Source organism: Megascapheus bottae, chromosome 18 (assembly GCF_031878675.1).
Source record: "Megascapheus bottae isolate mThoBot1 chromosome 18, mThoBot2.hap1, whole genome shotgun sequence".
Lineage (NCBI taxonomy): Eukaryota > Metazoa > Chordata > Mammalia > Rodentia > Geomyidae > Megascapheus > Megascapheus bottae.
In genome coordinates this window covers 48388741-48409977 of record NC_143526.1, presented here as the reverse complement: position 1 = coordinate 48409977, position 21237 = coordinate 48388741, and the positions used below count along the sequence as shown (strand labels likewise).

At 45.5% G+C, this 21237-nt stretch overlaps 1 protein-coding gene across 1 annotated transcript in view; it reads right to left on the bottom strand.

Moving 5' to 3' along the window:
• Positions 1-19814, bottom strand: part of Myt1 (myelin transcription factor 1) — a 74288-nt gene extending 54474 nt beyond the window's left edge. The window contains exon 1 of the mRNA XM_090352679.1: positions 19782-19814. The gene's annotated coding sequence lies outside the window, so the exon portion shown is untranslated. The remainder of the gene's footprint in view (positions 1-19781) is intronic.
• Positions 19815-21237: the final 1423 nt, after the last annotated feature.

Genomic DNA, 21237 nt, shown 5'->3' with positions numbered 1-21237 from the left:
GAAAGCCCCAACACAGGCCAGAAGAAATCCAGAACTGAGGCACGGTCTGCCTGGTGGGCCCATTTCCGTCTGCTTAGCCATCCTACATGTGCAGGCCAAGGAATACGCTACCAAAAAAAGCTCAAAGAACAACAGACTGAGCACTGGCCATGCTGGTCTGCCTCAGGGTGAAAACACAGGCACTGTGGCAGTTCCTAAATGCACAGCCTCATGGAGGAACCCTCCCTTCTGAGGCTGCCTGGATCACAATGACTTTGGCTAATGTGTCCTTGTGCTCAGCTTAGGATACCCTGGCTGTCAGTGCTGGCCCCACTTTTGCATCAGAAGCTTTCCTTCTGTGGCAAATATTCACATCACTAAAATAAGAACAGATGTTGGGAAGGAAGAGTCCAAGGTCAGATAGTAAATTAAGGTTACAGGTTTTTGGTCTTCCTTGGATTTCACATCTCTGGTAACCACAGGCCACCTCTGAGACCAGTGTCTGCTACCACTCATTGCCCAGCAGAAAGCTGGGCCTGAGCAGTCCCTAAGGGGAGTCTGCCTCCCAATCCCCCTAACTCCACCCAACACATACTGCTCAGGTGAAATTACCACTGCGTGACCAGGTCTAACTAGCCCCTCAGGCTTCTCCATCCCCCCTCAAAAAAAATAGGGGTTCATCTTCCATCTGAACCCACCTGTCCATCTAGACATTGGTTAAAGGGTCCCAAGAATATCCACACCATTTTCATTTCTCTAAATATATCTCCATTCTTTTTAGCTTCTCAACAGTTTGAGACAGGAATGTTTAGAAAGCACAGTAACCCCAGACCTCTTCCCTCCCTGCCGTGCCCTTCCCTCAGTCCTCAGTCAGAGACACAAGTCACATCCTCAGGCACTGTGGTCACTCCTGGCCCTGTCAGCTTCTCCTGGTCTCCCAGGCAGGCCCCTCCTGCTCTACCAGGACACCAGATATTAGAAGACCTCTCTTGCTAAATCATTCTGACCACAAAATCTGCCTCTCATGTGGTTTGGGTTTTTCTTCTCTTCATCTGTCAAGTCTCCTCAGAGCTTTCTGAATCACACCTCTTCTGATTTCTCCAGCTGTTTTATCTTGTTTGCAAAAAAAATAGCCAAGGAATTTTTGCGTGTAGGTGTGGGGGGGGGGGTGTCATGGGGCTTGAACTCTGGGCCTGGGCCCTGCTCCTGAGCTCTTCAGCTCAAGGCTACCACCCTACCCTTGAGCCACAACCCCATTCCCCATTTTTTTTGTTTTTTTTTTATGACTAATTGGAGATAAGAGTCTCAAATTCGGGGCTGGGAGTTTGGCCTAGTGGTAGAGTGCTTGCCTAGCATGCACAAAGACCTAGGTTCGATTCCTCGGTACCACATGCATAGAAAAAAAGCCGGAAGTGGTGCTGAGGCTCAAGTGGTAGAGCTCTAGCCTTGAGAAAATCCAAGGACAGTGCTCAGGCCCTGAGCTCAAGCCCAGGACTGGCAAAAAATAAAAAAAAAGGAGTCTCAAATTCTTTAGTGCCTGGGCTGGTTTTGAACCACAATCCTCAGATCTCAGTCTCCTGAGTAGCTAGGATTACTGCCATGAGCCACTGTGCCCAGCTCAGCCAAAGAAATTTTGAAAAAGAACATAGTTGGAGTTATTCACACTTCTCAGCTTTAAAACTATAGTAAGCAAGGTGATGTGGCACTGGAGCAGGATGGAAATATAAAACAAACAACAGACTTGGGGACCCAAAATAACTTCTACATCTATGTCAACTTACCTTTCAATCATTTCACATAATACAGTTTAATGAGGAAGAATACTTTTCTAGCCAGGCACCAGTGGTTCGCCCCTGTAACCCTAGCTACTCAGGAGACTGAGATCTGAGGATTGTGGTTCAAAGCCAGCCTAAGCAAGAAAATCTGTGACACTCTTACCTCCAGTTAACCACCAAAAAGCAGGAAGTGGAGCTATGGCTCAGCTGGTAGAGCACTAGCACAAAAGCTCAGGAACAGTCCCTGATTTCAAGCCCCAGGACCAATACAAAAAAGAAAAAAAAAATACTCTTCAACAAATGTGCTGATACAAGAAAACCATTAGGCTGGACTTCTCTTATCACAAGAAGACAGTAACACAGGGATAACAGATCTAAATGTAAGACCTAAAACACCTAGAAAATATATGCGTAAGATCTCCTGTCTATGGATTAAGTAATGGTTTCTTAGTTACAATTCTAAAATAGCAAGTTGGATGAAGTGGCACATACCTGTAATCCCAGTGCTTATGATGTAAGAAGCAGATTACAAGTTCAAAGCCAGGTGTCTGAGCTACATAATAAGATCTGGCCTCAGAAATGTATGTATGTGTATACTCATATATATGTGCATATGTATACTTAAGGTATAGAATTTGCATACTTCAAATAATACTATCAATAAGCCATTCTCAGACTGGGTATTTATAAATCATACATCTAATATAAGACTTGTGCTGAGAATAAAGGACTCCTACAGCTCCATGATAAGATTAATGATTTAGCTTAAAAATGGGCAAAGGTGGGCCGGGAGTGTGGCCTAGTGGTAGAGTGCTTGCCTATCATGCATGAAGACCCGGGTTTGATTCCTCAGTACCACATACATAGAAAAAAGCTGAAAGTGGTGCTGAGGCTCAAGTGGTAGAGCTCTAGCCTTGAGAAAGTCCAAGGACAGTGCTCAGGCCCTGAGCTCAAGCCCAGGACTGGCCAAAAAAAAAAAAAATGGGCAAAGATTGTAAATAGATATTTCTCCAAAGACAACATCCAAATGGCCAATAAATAGAAAAGATATTTAACTTCTAGTCAGTAGGAAATTAAATCAAATAACAATTTTAAGATAATAACAAACATAGGTACGTAAATGAAGTAAAATAAGTAAACAAATGTAAAATAGCACATTCACTTTGAAAATCAGTCTGGCAATTTCTCAAAGTATGAAACAGTTTCCATCTGACTCAGCAATTCCACCCCTTAGATCTGTACCCCAAAAATAATGCAAATGTCCACACAAAGGCTCATATTTGATTATTTAAAGCAACTTCATTTATACTAGACAGAAAGTAGAAAAACAAATGCCCAACAACTGCTGAATATATAATACAAAACAGAATCACATAGTATTTATCAATTCAAACAGCAATGAAGGACAGGACACTGCTGGCTCACACCTGTAATCTTAGCTACTTGGGACACAGATGTAAGGCTTGCAGTTCAAAGCCAGCCTGGGCAGCAAAGGCCATGAGATTTTCATCTCCAATTAACTACCAAAAAGTAGAAGTAGGGCTATACCTCAAGTAGAAGAGGAAAAAATAAAAAAGCTCTGAGAAGGAGCCCAGGCTCTGAGTTCAAGCCCCAGGACTGGCATAAAAACAATTTTTAAGTGCTGATATATGTCACAATGTGATATACTTTGAAAACATCATGTTCCGTAAAAGAAGCCAGACACAAAAGATCACATATTGTACAATTCTATAGTAATGGAGTGTCCAGACATTCAGAAAGTAGATTTGTGGTTGCCTAGGACTGGAGAAATGAGTAACCATTTATGATGAAGGGTTTCTCTTAGGATAATAAAAGTGTCATAAGCCAGGTGCCTCTGGCTCACGCCTGTAATCCTAGCTACTCGGGAGGCTGAGATCTGAGGACTGCAGTTCAGTCGGCCCAGGCAGGAAAGTCCAAGAAACTTTATCTCCAACTAACCACCAGAAACTGGAAGTGATGCTATGGCTCAAGGGGTAGGTCTGTAGCCTTGACTAAAGAGCTCAGGGACAGTGCCCGGGCCTAGAGTTCAAATCCCCCAACCGACAAAAAAAAGTTATGAAGTTAGATTGGGTGATGAATACATAACTGTAAATATACTGAAACTATCCAATTTTATACTTCTAATGGGTAAAGTATATGATGCATAAATTATTTTCCAGTGAAACTGCTTTTTAAAAAGAGAAGCCAATGGTCCATACAAGGAGCCTGCCCTTGAGTTACACAGACACAATAATCTCAGATACAAATGGCCGTCATGGGAGGAGACATTCGCACAAACCAAAGCTCTCCTCCGAGTGGAAGAGAAGTAATGTCCTTTGCAAGGCTCTGCATGCCTCAGGGCAGAGACCTGTGAGGGATAAGGACTGCATTAGTTCATGCCAGTACCCTCTAGAGTAGACCAGAGGGCAAGACAAGACAAGAGCTGCCTCAGGCTTCAGGAAGGAGGCTCGGGATGGAAGGGTTGTCCAGTGAGAGATGGGCTAGCTTTGGGAAAACATCTAGAGGATGTATATGTCAAAAAACTAACTTCCTGGACCCAGGAGTTTGGCCTAGTGGTAGAGTTCTTGCCTAGCATGCACAAAGACCCAGGTTCAATTTCTCGGTACCACATACACAGAGTTCATGCCCCAGGACTGGCAAAACAAACAAACAAACAAAAACTAACTTTCTAGATGGGTGCCAGTGGCTCACACCTCTAATCTTAGTTACTCAGGAGGCTGAGAGCTGAAGATCATGATTCAAAGACAACCCATGGAACTCTTACCTAATTAGCAATCAAAAATCCAGAAGTAAGCCGGAACTGTGGCTCACACCTGTAATCCTACCTACTCAGGATGCTGAGATCCGAGGATCTCTGTTCAAAGCCAGCCTGGGCACTAAAAAGTATGTGAGACCCTTATCTCCAGTTAACCACCAGAAAGCCAGAAGTGGCACTGTGGCTCAGGGGTAGGGCAGTAGCCTTGAGCTGAAGAGCTCAGTGACAATGCCCAGACCCAGAGTTTAAGTCTCACAAACAACCAAAAAAAAAACAGAAGTGGAGCTATGAATTAAGTGGTAGAATGCTAGCCTTGAACAACAACAACAAAAAAAATTTTCAAGAACAGCAATCAGAACCTGAGTTCAAGTCCCAGGACTGGCATTAAAAAAACAAAAACAAAAAGCATACTAACTTCTCGACAATGGAAACTGCCCAAGAAGACAAGAACTTCCTCTTGCAGGCGTGTGGACGTCGGGCCTCTGAGGCATAGTAGTATCCAGTGGACCACTCTAGACACTTGTGCACACAGCACAGGCCCCACAGGCCACTTTGGGTATTACCACGCTACCTGGGAACCCATGACTCAATCCAGCCCACCCATCATAGCTGCTGCGTCAATTTCCTTGTTGGAAATCTAGGTTCAGGAACAGGGTGAGAAAACAGATAGAGGCAGCAACATGGAGTGGGTTATGGCCTCTCAGGACAAAACCATCCCCAGGGCAATTGTGGTTATCCACGGTCAATGGGAAAACAACTGCTTTTGCACAGCCAAGAGGCCTCCTGACCTAGACTGGCCCACTTTCCCACGTGTGCCGACACTGTGTGAGGACAAGTCAGTAACTAACCTGCCAGAGAGCCAGGAGATGGCAATCCTGCCTGACTGTTAACCACATACCTAGCATATTTCCACACACTCATGCAGAGTGATGCTACACTCTGGAGTTGAACTTACGTCTTGCTGTTTGAAAGGAAAATATTTTGCTACTTTAGCCCAATCTCTTATCTTTCCCTCCTTGCTGCTGTCCAGGTTTAAGGCAAAGCCCAGAAATTCTAGAGGGGATGTTTACAATGAAAATGGAGAACAAATACAAAGACCAACAATGAGCAGTCTCCTAGAAGTCTTTGGGAATCACAGTCAAACGTGCCATTCTCACCAGGCTCTGGTGGCTCATGTCTATAATCCTACCTTCTCAGGAGGCTGAGTTCTAAAGATCATAGTTCAAAGTCAGCCCTGGCAGAAAGATCTGTGAGACTTTTATCTCCAGTGAACCACTAGAAAACCAGAAGGAGTGCTATAGCTCAAAGTGGTACAGCATTAGCCTTGAATAAAAAAGCCTAAGGACAGTGCCCAGGCCCTGAATTCAAGCCCCATGACTGACAAAAAAAAAAAAAAGAGTACCACTCTCCCAACCCAAAGAACATCTGAAACCCATGCCTGAGACTCAGAAGTGGGAGGGTGAAGCCCTGGGGACAACAACCATTATCTATCCCTTCGCATAATTCCAGGTCAATATGTAGCCTTTTGTGACTACTAGGTAAGTGAGTAAATGTTCAGAATGCTCCTTCCGTCCTCTGTGTGGATAGTGACCACAGTGGGCACAGGACAGATCGAAGGAACCATCCAGTAACAACGAGCAGAGTGTAGAGTAAGATGAGAACTGCGGGGAGGACTTGATAATGCCTTGATTCCTGTCTTCTCAAATCTGGAAATAACATACAAAAATTTTAAAAATCTGATAGAAGAGATGGAGAAAAACAAAATGAGATCTGACATATGATCTGGAAGTTCCAGAGAGAATCAAGAAGATGGAAGGGAAGTATGAATCAGATAATAAAAGTAACTTTTCACAACTAAATAAGATTGTATTTTTAGATCAAAAGGCTCATAAAATCCTCAGCACAGTGATGAAAAAATGGCTCATATCATACTCAATCCACTATTAGAGAGTTTTAAGATACCAGAAGCAAAGAGAAGATTCTAAAAATTTCTAAAGGGAGAAAAGTCACAGACTGGCCCTCCAATAAGGACAGAATCAAATCACTGAACAACAGCAGGATAAGGTTGGACAGCAAAGAAGGGACTTCTGAAGTCAAGGAATTGATTTTAAACTGCAGTACTCTCCTGTAAGACCTTAAAATAAAAAGTATGTAGAACAAAATACACATTGCACAAGGCACTAGTGGATCACTCTTATAACCCTAACTACTTGGGAAGCTGAGATTTGAGGACTGTGGTTCAAAGCCAGCATGGGCAGAAACGTCCATAAGATTCTTATCTCTAATAACCCAGAAAAAGCCAGAAGTAGCACTGTTGCTGGAGTGATAGGATGCTACCCTTGAGCGCAAAGAGGCTCAGGGACAGCTCCCAGGCCTTGAGTTCAAGCCCCAGGACAAAAGAGAGACAAAGACAGACAGACGAACAAAGAGAAAGAGAGAGAGCACTCAGAAACAATTCCCAGGCCCTGAATTCAAGCCCTGTGAATGATGAAACAAAAATAAAAAGTCTTATAAATCACCACTGATTTTTTTTAATGAGCAAATATAGAGTCTGATGCAAAGTGTCCATATTGTCTAAGTATTTCCTTTCGAAATGCTTATTAATTGCAAAGGGAAAAGAATGACTTTGGGTATATGCTAAAACAGCCTATCTAATTCAGTAAAAAGTCAGCTCAAGGAGCACCAAGCACAGAAAGATGGGCCTCACAGTAGGGACAGTGCACCAGAGTGTTCCATTGTGCCCCAAGTCCAATCATGGCAACACCAGATAAACCCACACTCAAGAGCATTTTACAAAAATGCTTGTCCAGCGTTCCTCAAAAAGCTCAAGGTCATGAAAAACAGAGCATCGAAAACCATTCTTGTCCCTGACTGACAAAAGGGAGGAAGTGGGGCCCTCATGCAGGACATATCTACCCACCTTTCTGGGTGACTGTCACTGACAGCACCCTCTCAAGTGAGTCAGGAAAAGTACTCTTGTCCTTTACTTGAAACATATCTGTGGGTTTGAGATTTTTTTCAGGGGAAAAAATTAATAATAAGGATGGAGGACGTTGCCCAAATTACAAGTAGTCAGTTGAAAACTTGAAGCAGAGGCAGAACCTTAGGCTCCTCCTCCCAGGCGGCCCTCCAACACACAGGCCTCCTACGGCCCTGCTCCTGAGGTCAAGCTCCTCCTCCCAGGCAGCCCTCCAACACACAGGCCTTCTACAGCCCTGCTCCTAAGGTCAAGCTCCTCCTCTGATCTACCAGAAAGCCAAAAACACCTGCCCTCAACCGGCTGGTGTCAGTGGGAAGCTGTGGCCTGTGCCCTGGGAAGTGGGAGTCTCCTGGAGAGCTATGGGACACCTCAGACCACACAGGACCCTTTTGAAACTCTGCTCCCAGGCCTTTCCTTACGAGGGTCCTCAGGAGCTCCAGAAATGGAACCCAGTAGAGGGCCCTAGTGCTGAAGAAGCTCCCATTGGAACAGCTTTGACAGGAACACAAATAGGGCCGAGGGGGAAATGGGGGCCAGCTTTTCTCTTTTTCTTTCCAGTCCTTCTTTAAAACAGGAATCCAAATAGGAGTAGAATGATGACTTGCTGAGTAGAACAGACAGACCTGCTTTTGCTGAGTTTGTGTGAAAATGAGAGAGGAGAGGCAGGGAAGCTGGCAATTCCATAGCTTTGCGCATTTCCCTTATTATTTTGCCTCTAAATCTGCCTTGCTGGTACTTTCTCTACTGAATAAAAGCCAAATGCAAGCCATGTTCCTAATCTCTCCAACAGCAGCTCACTGCTGAGAAAATAATACAGATGTAACTTCTAGCACCACACACTCTTTTCCATTTACATGTAAATAGTGACCTTTCACCCAGGCTGTCTCAAAGAAATATTTCCTTAAAAATGCAAATAGCATGTTGCAGGCAGTTACTAAGGCGGAGTCTTTCTTATATTGGTATCCATACTTCTTCCAGCCTTACCAATGCTGCAGAAACAACAGCTAAACTGCTCCACAGCAATAATGACTTCCCAAACCAGATCCCAGGGCCGGTTCTCCAGGCAGCCTGTCCCCAGAGGCTAGGCGCAGGAAGAAGGGTGTCCAGAGCAGAGCAGCCGTGTCCCAGGGAAACGCATCTGCTCAGGGCCCACGGTGCTAGTAGCCAGGAAGGGGCCTCTCAGACACAGACAGAAGGTCCTGTCCCTTCCAAGGTGAGGACTCCTCCACCCCAGCCCCAAACTCAAGATACTCTTAGCACCCCGGAACACACGTGCACACACGCCATACACCACACACGCCACACGCCACACGCCACACACACACCATACATCACACACATGCGCACCACACGCCACACACCATATATACACACCACACACCACACGCCATACACATACACACCACACACACAACCACACACACATCACACACACACCATATACACACACCACACACACATACATCACACACATGCGCACCACACGCCACACACCATATACATATACCACACACCACACACACCACACGCCACACACCGTATATACACACCACACACCACACGCCATACACATACACACCACACACACAACCACACACACACCATATACACACACCACACACACATACATCACACACATGCACACCACACACACACCACACACCATATACACACACCACACACCATACACCACACACCACACACCATACACCACACACCACACACCATACACACACAATACACCACACACCACACATACACCATACACCACACACCACACACCATACATACACCATACACCATATACACACATGCACCATACATCACACACATACACATCACACACACACAACACACCATTACACACCATACAATACCATACACACCATACACCATATATCACACACACGCACACACACACACACACACACACACGCATACACACCACAGGCACACATACACACACGCGCGCACACATGCGCAAGCACACACACACACACACACACCTCCAAGGATTAGGAACCAGAGTGGGGAAAAGTGGCTTCCAAAAGCCAGTTCAAAACAAAGAAAAGATGCCAAAGGAGAAGCCAGTGGGGAAGAAATAGACACAATGGCCACACAGCACACAGTCCCATGTAGTGGCACCATGGGACTCCCAGCTGACCAGGCCAGGGAGCCAGCCTAGGACAAGCCCATGGGGACATCCTGACCACCCACCCACCGCCACTCCTAAAGGCAGCTTGAGCACGTGCTTAGGAAAGAGAGCAGGCTAACTGACCAGCACGCTTCACTGAGCTATGTCCTGAAACTGCTTTCCAGGTCAGCACAGCTGAGCCTACCTCGTGAATTCCAGGGAACCAGCACAGGCAGGCTCCTACGGGCTCCATTCCACTAACAGCAAAAGAGGGGTACCTCACCCTGAGCTAAGAAGGTGGAACTGAGGACTCCTCAAAGGTCACATTGGCCCCCAGGACCAAAATGGCACCCAGGCCGCTGAATGTCTATTCTACTGTTTTCTTCTCTGTGGTAGGAAGGCAAGATAGACTAGGGGAAAATGATAAATTTACAGAAAATAAAGAGATAGTCATTCATCTACTCCCTTAAGATTAAGGGACTGAAGTCATTTAGGGGGAAATGAGGCAGGATAAACTGAGGAAAATTAGGCCTGGTGAAGGCAACTCAGAAACGTGGTACTTAGAAACTCAAAAGTACAACCTTTGCCTCAGAGAGAGACAACAGGATACATTCCTTCCTAAAAGATGCATTTCTCATCCCGAGAATTAACATTTGTCTAGCAGGATGTATGGCTTCCTGGGAGAAATGCTCCCCCAAAACTTAAGCAGCCTCCTACCCAAAATGCAACCAACAGGATGCCTTCCTTATCTCAAGGATAAGCCTCTGTTTTGTGGCAGCACGCATGCTTACCTGGAAGGAATACCTCCAACATCCAGAAACAGAGTGTAACACCAGGAGTGATCAGAGCAAATATAAAACATCTATCTTTACATAACTTTGAAGTGAGACACCCTGCCTTTACATATAAATACCCCTAACAGCCAAGGAGCTGTGTGTCCCTCTGTCTCTCCTGGAAAGCACCCACACTCTATCAGAGTGTGTCCCTTCCTTTCTGCTTGCCTGTTTGTCTGCATGCATGCTGCTTGCTTACTCACTCAATAAAGTTCTGCCAAGTCTTCTTACCACTGTGACTTGTCCAGAAATTCTTATTCTGTGATCAAAGTTAAGGACTCTAAGTGAAAAGTTAATACTTTTTTGCCAGTCCTGGGGCTTGAACTCAAGGCCTGGGCACTGTCCTTGGGCTTTCTCAAGGCTAGTGCTCTACCACTTGAGCCACAGCACCACACCTGGCTTTTTCTGTGTACGTGGCCCCGGGTATACTATGCAAGCACTCTACCACTAGGCTAAACTCCTGGCTTCAAAAATTACTAGTTTTAAAGGGACACTTCACAAACCTTCACCTGCTTCCTGTCTGTACCAAAACATCATATTCTGAAAGGCCCAGCTTCCCAGCTCAGAAAGAGAAGAAAACAGACAACTCTTTCTTCCTTGAACCACACTTTACTGAGGGCCTTGTCAACCAGAAAGAGCTGTCTCCAGGGGCCTGTAGGCTTTCCCTGGTAGGGTCCAGCAATTCTGCTCATTTATCCAAAAGATTACAGACCAAGGTACAGTAAAACGACCAACACGAATATGTTCACTTACTGCAACACTATTCATTATAGCCAAGGTGTGGAATTAGCCCAAATGACCCTCAAGAGACAAATGGATCAAGAAAAGACAGTGTGTGTGTGTGTGTGTGTGTGTGTGTGTGTGTGTGTGTGTAATGGAATTTTACTCACCTCTTAGAAACAATGACTTTGTATCATTTGTAAAGAAATGGAAAGATCTGGAAAAATTATATTAAGTGAGGTAAATCAGTCCCAGAGAGACAAAAGATGCATGTTTTCCCTTATATGTAGACACTAGAATTAGCTTATAAACTTATAAGTAATATGTTGGGTGATATGCAAGTACAAATGTATTAACTGAAATACAGTAGATTCAAGTGAGAGCTCAAAAATGTACTTCCTTCTATGTGCCAGTGATTGTATATAGAGATTCCCTTCTTGAATATTTGTTTGTTAAACACGTCATTTGAAATATGATGCAAAAATCAATGTTAATAAATTCTTTAATAAAAAATGTACTTCCCTAAAAAGGCAAAGTCAAAGGTCAACAAAGTAAACACTGAGAAATGAGTACTTGTAAGGGGTAAAGCAGGGGTGAAGGGAAGGGGGAAGTGAAATGAAGAGGAGTTGGGGATGCAGTCAAGTATTCAAGGTATATCTTACAAAATTAAGAAAAATGAGGGTCTGGGAGGGATGAATGAGAATACTGAAAGAGGTTACATTGGTCAAGGAGCATTATATTCATAAACTGCTTTGTTAAACGGCAACTCCTTTGTAAAACTTTTCCGGGTCCAAGACCAGAACTTGAATTTGGTATATGACACTTTTGCTCATTGGAAGTTGTTCTATCACCTGAGCCACACTTCCAAACCCAGTTCTTACAGATAATTTTTTTCGGGCCAGGAGTTTGGCCTAGTGGTAGAGTGCTTGCCTAGCATGCACGAAGACCCCACTTGAATTCCTCAGTACCGCATATGTAGAAAAAGCCAGAAGTGGTGCTGGGGCCCAAGTAGTAGAGCTCTAGCCTTGAAAAAAGCCCAAGGGCGGGGCCGGGAGTTTGGCCTAGTGGTTAAAGTGCTTGCCTAGCATGCATGAAGACCCGGGTTCGATTCCTCGGTACCACATACATAGAAAAAAGTCAGAAGTGGTGCTGAGGCTCAAGTGGTAGAGCTCTAGCCTTGAGAAAGTCCAAGGACAGTGCTCAGGCCCTGAGCTCAAGCCCAGGATTGGTAAAAAAAAAAAAAAAAAAAAAAAAAAGCCCAAGGGCAGGGCTCAGGCCACAAGTTCAAGCCCCAGAACCAGCGAAAAACAAAAAGATAACTTTTTTAAATGTATAGGGAAAAAGACATCAAGGTAGACAGAGGAGTTGCTAATTTCCCAACCTGGATACACCAGTGCACACAAACAGTTCATCAAATGCAAATACCTTACTTATGCTAGAGGTGGTCTGGCCTCTGACTACTGGCTAAATAGGGGTAGCCTAGTGGAGAAAGTGCACTAGGTTCCAGCATCACAGCTCCCAAAACCATCAGCTGACTCCAAAGTGTTTGACTCCACCTCCTAAGCAAAGTCAGTATGTGTTTACAAGTACAGGCTAATAGCCAAGCCTGAAAGCCCAATCCTAGGAGACCCCCACCTCCAGAAGCAGTTTCCAGTTGTGACTTTGGCCAGAGAGCAAAGTCTACCCGTAGACATCAGACCACAGAAGGGCCCAGACCCAGACTGCTTTCTCATGAACTGTGCCCTTCCAGTATTTTTCTAGAGAGCTATAAAGCCTTATTTGATGCAATTCAAATGACAAATCCACTTTTCTTTTCCCTCCAGAGGATACGCCCAGGAAGAAGACTTCTAACAGCATGAATAGGGGGGAAAAAGGAGGCAGCAAGTTTACAGCTTTTCATATCTCTTAAAAACAGGAGATTTCTTGTCTCTATCTTGAGAGGCAGGGACATCTCACAGTTAGCCTCCTGGATACATTCATGGGACGCTGAGAGGTCACTGTGGCAGGGATGCTTCACCAAAGTGAGCAGTAGGAATGGCCTCCATGGAAATGCATGAAAAAAATCTAAAAATCTAGCCAAATCCCAGGCCATTTTTTAAATAACAGTAAGTGGTACCCTCAAGTGTAGGTGCATACTCTGCTGTTGATCTAGGTGGCAAGTCTCCAGTGACAGGAGACAGGACCCAGTCTTAGGGAAAAGCAGACAACAGATAACCCAGAACTGAAAATTTCACAGCTAAGGATTCGAGCTTTACTTCTCACCCCAAAACCCTCTGACTTCAAAATCCTTTGCTGGCTATCTTCAGCCTGACTTTGAACATTCCAGCTCTGTTGACAGAGGAGGGCTCCTCTGTCAGATCTGTGCCAGACAGATCCTGAGTGGTAGCACGCAGGCTCTCTAGGAGGCAAGCATGTCTGCAACATGATAGCAGAGTTGCTGAAGGGCTATTCCCACAACGCATGAGATGCATAAAAATAAGAGGTGAGGGTCCACAAGCATGGCCTAGTGGTAGCTCATCTAGCATGCATGAAGCCTGGGTTGAATTCCTCAGTACCACATACGCAAAAAAAAAAAAAAAAAAAAAAAAAAAAACCATGGAAGGGGTGCTGTGGCTCAAGTGGTAGAGCACTCGTCTTGAGCAAAAAGTGTCCAAGAAATGGAAAGACTTAGAAAAAATCATATTAAGTGAAGTAAGCCAGACTCAAAGGAACTTAGGCTCAATGGTTTCCCTCATTTGTCATAATCAGTAGAAACCTTGGGCTCTACTAGCAGAGGTTTGCAATAGAGCAAACCCTTGATACATAAGGCCATATAGTATGAAGCTAATTGAAAGGACCTCTAGGATATTGAAACAAAAGCCATATAATGAATGATTGTTGTCCTTAAGGTACTATGTTATCTCTCATCTCTTTTGCTGTCCCTTGGTTATCTCATATTGTCACAGTATCTCACTTTGTTATCTGATATATTGGATATATTTGTATTTGGTTATTTGAAATTGGATAGGGAAGGGAGGAAAACAAGATGGGGGGTGGGGGGGAGGGTAATGGGGACCAAGACATGTGAAAGGGTATCCATGTATGTGAATTAATGCACCTTCTATCTGGCAAATATCATGTAACCCTTTTATAAACTACAATAAAAAAAATATCAAAAAAAAAAGTGTCCAAGGACAGTGCCCAGGCCTTGAGTTCAAGCCCCAGGACTAGCAAAAAGACAATAAGAAATAAAAACAGGGGCTGGGAATTTGGCCTAGTGGTTAAAGTGCTTGCCTAGCATGCACAAAGGCCCGGGTTCAATTCCTTGGTACCACATACATAGAAAAAAGCCAGAAGTGGTGCTGAGGCTCAAGTGGTAGAGCTCTACCCTTGAGAAAGTCCAAGGACAGTGCTCAGGCCCTGAGCTCAAGCCCAGGACTAGCAAAAAAAAAAAGAAAGAAAGAAAGAAAGAAAGAAAGAAAGAAAGAAAGAAAGAAAGAAAGAAAGAAAGAAAGAAAGAAAAACAGGTGAGTAGGGCCAGGAGTTTGGCCTAGCATGTACAAAGACCCAGGTTCGATTCCTTCGTCCACATATATAGAAAAATGCAGAGAATGGTGCTGTGGCTCAAGTGGTAGAGCTCTAGACTTGAGAAAGCCCAAGGACAGTGTTCAGGCCCAGAGCTCAAGCCCCAGACTGGCAAAAAAAAAAAAAAAAACAGGTGAACAAGGAGCCAGGCACCAGTCTCACCCCTGTAAATCCTTGCTAGTTGGGGAGGCTGAGATATGAGACAGGAGGCAGACCAAGGCTGTCTCTCAAGCTGTAAAAAAGAGCCAAGAAAGGAAGTAAGGGCATGTCTGCTATCTAAAAATGTCCTCCCGGGGCTGACGGTGGGCACAGGCAAGCCTAGGTGGGACCATAAGAAAGGCTCCTCTTGAAGTATCTTTCAACACAGCTACCATAGTCCCCAGACCTCACAGCCCTCATACAATCTCAAACATTCCTATTTGTTCCTGACAGCTAGGCTACTTGGCCACTTGGTCAACAATGGCCCTGTCTCAATGAAAAGAACATTGAATATTTCATGCCCTATAATTTCCCAAATTTCTGTTTTTCCCTCCAAACAAAATTTTTGATCAGCATAGTGTTTGAGAAAGTAAAATTCCATGTGTAAACCAATTACTAAGTTAGCTGCTTGGGACTAGAGCAGGTGGTTTTGGAATCACCCAAACTGAGGTCTCTAAGGTGGTGGGTGCACAGGAAAGCTGTCACCCTGGCACCCTCGCCCCAAGTGCCTTACCGCACAAGACGCAGCTCTAAATCTGGAGAGGAGCAGGTGGCACCACTTACGATGCCTACACACACACACACACAAAAAAAAAACCACTGGCTAAAGACATATTGCTTTCAGAATTCAGCAAACTCATAGGTAAAAAGACCCAGCTGCTTCCACAAATCCTCCCAATAGGATGCACAAGTTAGAAAGGTTCTTGGGAGCCTTTGAACTGTGAGTCATGCGTTGCAAGGCCACCAGAGTTGACCTGAGTTATTGTTGATTTAACATCCCCAGATACCCTCCAGGGGCTTCTAAAGAATGTTTCAGAACACCTCAGCACATCCCAGCTCCTGTCCCAGTAGAAAGAACTTGGGACCCTCCTTTCCACTACAGGGTCAGGCCAGCCCCATTCTGTTCTGCTTTAGGTCCTGGAGAGTGAAGTGAAAGACTTAGGCTCTGACCTTATTCCACCCTCTGATCCCCTACTGTGTATATTTTAGGAAGGCGAATGGAAAATCAGAAGGACAATCCAAGTGGCATCCGCTTGAGTCTTCAGACCAATGCTGAGCACTCTCCAAGGGTGAGACCAGATAGATACATGTTTGGGGTAGGCTTAGCAGTTTCTGCTGTGTGATTCCGCCACCTCTCCGCCCTAACACTTCGTCCTATGGTCTCACACTCATCCCACCCAGCCACTCTGCACAAAGCCAATACGGACAGCCCCCCTGGCAGACACACCGTCCAAAGGCCACTCTACCTGCACTCTCCTGGCATGGGCCACACTTGGGATGTCCCAAGGCATCTCTGATATGTCCAAACAACTGCAAGCAGCCCTAAGGAAAACCATTCCCAGCTGTTGCCTAAGCATTGAGCTACACTCAGACGGCAGGCTACTGGGCAGAGGTTTTTCAGAGCACAGACCAAGAGGGTGCCATAAGGCCACCAATAATCACAACTGTACCTGACAATCTCCTGCCTTCCCCAGGGTAGGCCTAATCCCAGCCCAAGCAGATGTTCTCAGCCAAGGCTGATTAAAATGTCCTCTGAGTTACTTTCATTCCTTCTAGTTAAAATAACATTACATTTTTAAAGTGTAAATTTAAAGTGTAAAAAAAGATAAACGGCTAGTTCATTTTCTTACAATTCTCCAAATGGCATTAACTAAGGGGTGAAAGGACTTGAAACTACATCAAATGAGTTCCAGAAGCACTGAAGACAAGAAGGAAAGTGTCCTCACACTGTGTTTCACCTGGCAAGCATCTGTTACTCTATTCTATATGAAGCAGACTCAGAGGAGGTCTGAGACCAAAAATATTCAAGTGGAAATGCCTCTCATTCACAGTTGTTTGAAGTTTTTAGTATCTACGAAGCACAGAAAAAAATATGCTGAGAACTTCAAGACATGGTGGAAGTGGAGTCCCCACACCAGGCTCGGCAGGGGACAATTCATAGACACCATAATCTTTAGGCAGCAGAAAGCCTTCAGGGCAGCAATGGTGGCAGCTGCTCTCTTCCCTTCTGAGAAATATAGAATCTTTCCATCTAATCCAATGATGTAGGTTATAGAACTCCATTTTCCTTGTAATCTCAAAATTCCCACTAAAGCTACATCGATAGATAACTAAATTCTGGTTACTTCATAAAGTGAATTTACAAGAAGAGAGCAGAGAGGGAAGACCTATGACAAGGAGGCTTGAGGAGCTGGGAAAAGAAGAAAGAAAGAAGTACATTCCCTTGTCCAATTCTCCATAAAGAAAAAGGGACTCTGGGCTAGGTTTTGAGGGTTGGGAATGGCACAGCATTTCCAGGACCCTGCCTACCACCCACTCCGTGTCCCTTGCAAGGTGGTCTGATTGCTGTTAGACCTACCTACAACCTACAACTCAGGGAGGGGGAGTGCACAGCTCCCAGCCCCTCTCACTCTCGTCCATGGCAGATGTGCCTTCTGCAGAGATGATCCAGGGAGAGATCAGCCCCCACCAGCTTGCCCACTGCCATTCGGCAGCTCCTGGAGACCCGAGGGGTCTCTAGCCCTTTGTTGGCCTGCAGGGTCCGCCCAGGGCTGGGACTGTGGAAACAAGCATTCCAGGCACTGAGGTCGAAGCCCGGCCCTCCTGCGTGGCTGGTGCCAGCCCCTCCGCATTGGTGCCACTTGTTCACACACAGTCACCCGTGTCATCATCTGCACAGAAAATGACTGGGGACTAAGATTAGAAGGAGCCAGCACCAGGGAGAGTGCCTGTCACAGCGAGGGCACAGGCCAAGCTCTGGCAAACTCCAGGCTGCGCTGCGAAGTGGCATAGTGCAGGTCTGTAGCACAGAGCAGCCCAGCCCCTTCTGACAGCTCTGAGTATTCACAGAGCTTTCGAGGAGAGACCATCAGCAACTGGCAGCCCAAAGGCCAGGTAGGTCTTCTTAGAGCATGTTGTCTCTATGGGGGAAAAGGAGCATTTGAGGCAAAAGCATAATCTCCAAGCATTCGCAGCTGCCTCCAGAGATGTGGGCAGTGCTACGGGGTTAAGCAGAAGCAGCTCTCACACACACACACACACACACACACACACACACACACACACACACACACACACCCTTCCTGGGACTGCTCCTGTGCCACATCCAGGTTCTGCATTCTAAGGGATATAGGAAGTAGATCATTCCAGGATGGAGAGGCCTCCATGCCAACTCTCAGAGCCTCCTGCTTAGCCCCTTGAATCAGCAACACCATCAGGTATGTAGGGGTCAGGGATCTGGCATGCAGAAGAGTCCGTGAAGGGTTACAGCTTAGTAGAGCATTTTACTGCAGAGAGCTGCCTCCTCTTTGAAAGCACCATGACCTCCTCTATAGAAAGGACGCAACTCCAGGATGGGGTTATGTCTACTTCTATTGCCAGCAGCATCCACTGAGCACACCCTGCTCTCTACTCTTTTGTTTATAGTTAATTAAGGGGGCCGTATGGAAGGAGGTGATAATCACAGCCAATCAGCAATGGGAAGGGAGTAGTGGCAAGGAGCCTGGAGCTGAAGGGAGCCTCCCCCAAAGCTGCCTCGGGTGAGGGCTCAGCACCCCACTCTGTCAGCCCCTGAGGGGAGCCAGCACATTCCCTCAGCACCAGCTGGGAGCTCCGCTCACTTCAGGTTTGCCTAAATACCCTCCTGCCTTTTGTTCACTTGGCCACTAGTCTCAGAGATGTCTCTGGGTCTTTCTATGATCCCTTTTATAAACCATCGGGACAAAATTTCTCACAGCCCTCCCCCCAATTAAAATTATCACTATCATCACTATCATTACAGTGACAGTCTAATGTCCCAAGACCAACCCTCTTACAGCCACTAAGCCACCTCTCAGATGCTTGTTGATTGTTGTTGTTTCCCCAGGGCTGAGGACTGGACTCTGGACCTCAAGTGCTCTTTCCCTGAGCTAAATTCCCAAACCCTCTCAGATGTTTTGTTTTAGAAAGTGAACACCCAACTTCACCAAACGGTGATATCTACTGAGTCAACAATGATGCTAAGAAAGCAAGCTTTGGTGACTCAGAGAAGGCAGGGAGCAGCCACTTCACCGAAACAAAACCATCCTGTGCCCGTTTGTTTTCCTGGTTTATAAAGAAGAATGTGAATTCCATTGCCAGAACCAATCCTGTGGCCCCAAGGGCTCTCATGCAGGCAATAGCATGACAGTGGCCAAAGCTCAGAACTGCTAGTTTTAAATATGCAAATCGAGTCACTGGCACCACAAACAACCACACACTCCAACCCCACAACGATACCATGAGAAGAAGCTAAGAGGACAAGTGGCAGAGTTCTGTACATGGATCCCACAGACACACGCAAGCTGAGTGTATTTCTCCTGAAGTTTGGAAGCACATGCATGCAAAGATAAAATGCTTCCAGAAGCATCTCTGTTCACTACCTGGGATGGGGATCCCAAGTTCCAAGAGAGATCTTCTGCTGAAGGAGCAGCGTCCCCCCAGGTATCCTGTGACCCAGACACGACTGTGTTCCTCTTCCAGAAATTCGCACAAAGTTTCTCATCTCGATCCAGAGCATCTCCCTCTTTAATGCCTTCTCCGTCTGACGCACAACATGCTTATGAGAATCTCAGAGATGCGGGAGGGGCAGAGAAAGAGAAGAAGCACAGATCCAAGGCAGAACAGGAAGAAAAGAAAGCCTTGCCCTTCAGAACAGTTTTTAAAGCCACCCCCAAACCTGCTTTTCCTGCAAAGAGAGCCTTAGAAATCCTCTCTGTTCTGGCCCTCCCCATCTCTGTCCAAGGGGAAAAGCCAAGCACCTTGTATCTGCCTTTGTCAGCGAAAGAACATAACATTGACTTACCTTTCCCCACAGCTATTGTCTGTCCTCTTTCAAAATGACATCACGGAAAGCAATCATGAAATTTACATGGGGGGGGGTGCACAGGGAGGGTGGGGGAGGGGAAGGCAGCTGCCTGCCTCACCACGGTCACATGTAGGGAAGCCTGTGTCCGGGTTTCAATTAAATATCTTCTCCCCTCAGTGTGCGAACTCCTAAGCCAGCTAAAGGCGACGTCTCATTTACTTAATGACCGCTCTCATTAGCAGCGGTGGCACGGGCTGGCGGAGGAGGCTCCTTTGTAAATACGCTACCCATGAACCCTTGGGGCTCCAATATATCTGTTTACTCTCTGAGGTGAAATAAATTTACAGTATAGCATCAGAAGGATGGGTCTGCCAAACGGGAGGTGAGAGGTGCCCCAAGCCAGTGAAGCCCCTGCCCACTGATCCAAGCATTACCAACAGAAGGTGCACACATCTGCCCACACTAACCCACAATTAATATGCAGCATGATTGTTTTTTTTAATGCAAAACACATGACAGGGCAGAGAATACTACAACCATCATGCTCACCACCCCCCCCCTGCTTCCTCTGCCAATGGTTCAGTCCAATAATTCCTAATAGCAGCGACCGGAATGACAGATGCCCTGGGTTAGCTTGGCTCCAGCGAAAGTGCTTTACAATATTTATTGGTGGTTAGGAATATGACCTCCCATCATAAAGAAAGTGCTATAGAATTTATTACTCAAAAGAACCAAGAGTGTTACACATGGGCTTATCTGCATATTCAAGTATCAAGAATTTAAGAAGCTGTGTTTTGTTGTTTTGTTTTGAGTGTATAAAAGGTACCAGAGACTAAAGACCAAAATGGTAAAGTACACACACACAAAGAACAGAATAGGAAAGGAGATTTTTCTCTACATTCTTTTTGTTGTTGCTACTGTTGTTTTAATGTTTTTAATAATAAAGCTCTCCCAACGAGTTTTAATCCCTAGACACTAGTATTTTAAAAATAAAACACTAAATTCACCACAAGCAGAAAGAAACACATACCTCAGATTTTCTGCACTGTCTTTCTCCAAGTCTTTTCTAAACTGCCTGCAAGAAACTGTCCAGTGAAAATCCAAAGAAGCCTCTATAACATACACTGGAAGAGTGCCTACTGCTCTGAAAGTAACCTGCCTGCCACTTCCTCGTCTTCCAATTCATGGCTCTCCCACACATTTGGGATGAACACAGGAATTTCCTCTATAAGCACCCTGGGATCCAGAGTGGTTTTGTTTGCTCCCCTAAATTCCATCTCACAGAGACAAATCAGAATCAGAATACTGGACACTGTGCTGGGAAATGCGTGGATCAAAACTGAATTGATTCCCTCAGTGACCCTACCATCACTGACAGCTCTAATGCCACAGCACTCATGGTGCGGAAGTTAGTTCAGATTTCAACCAACAACAAAGCCATTTGCTGCTAAAT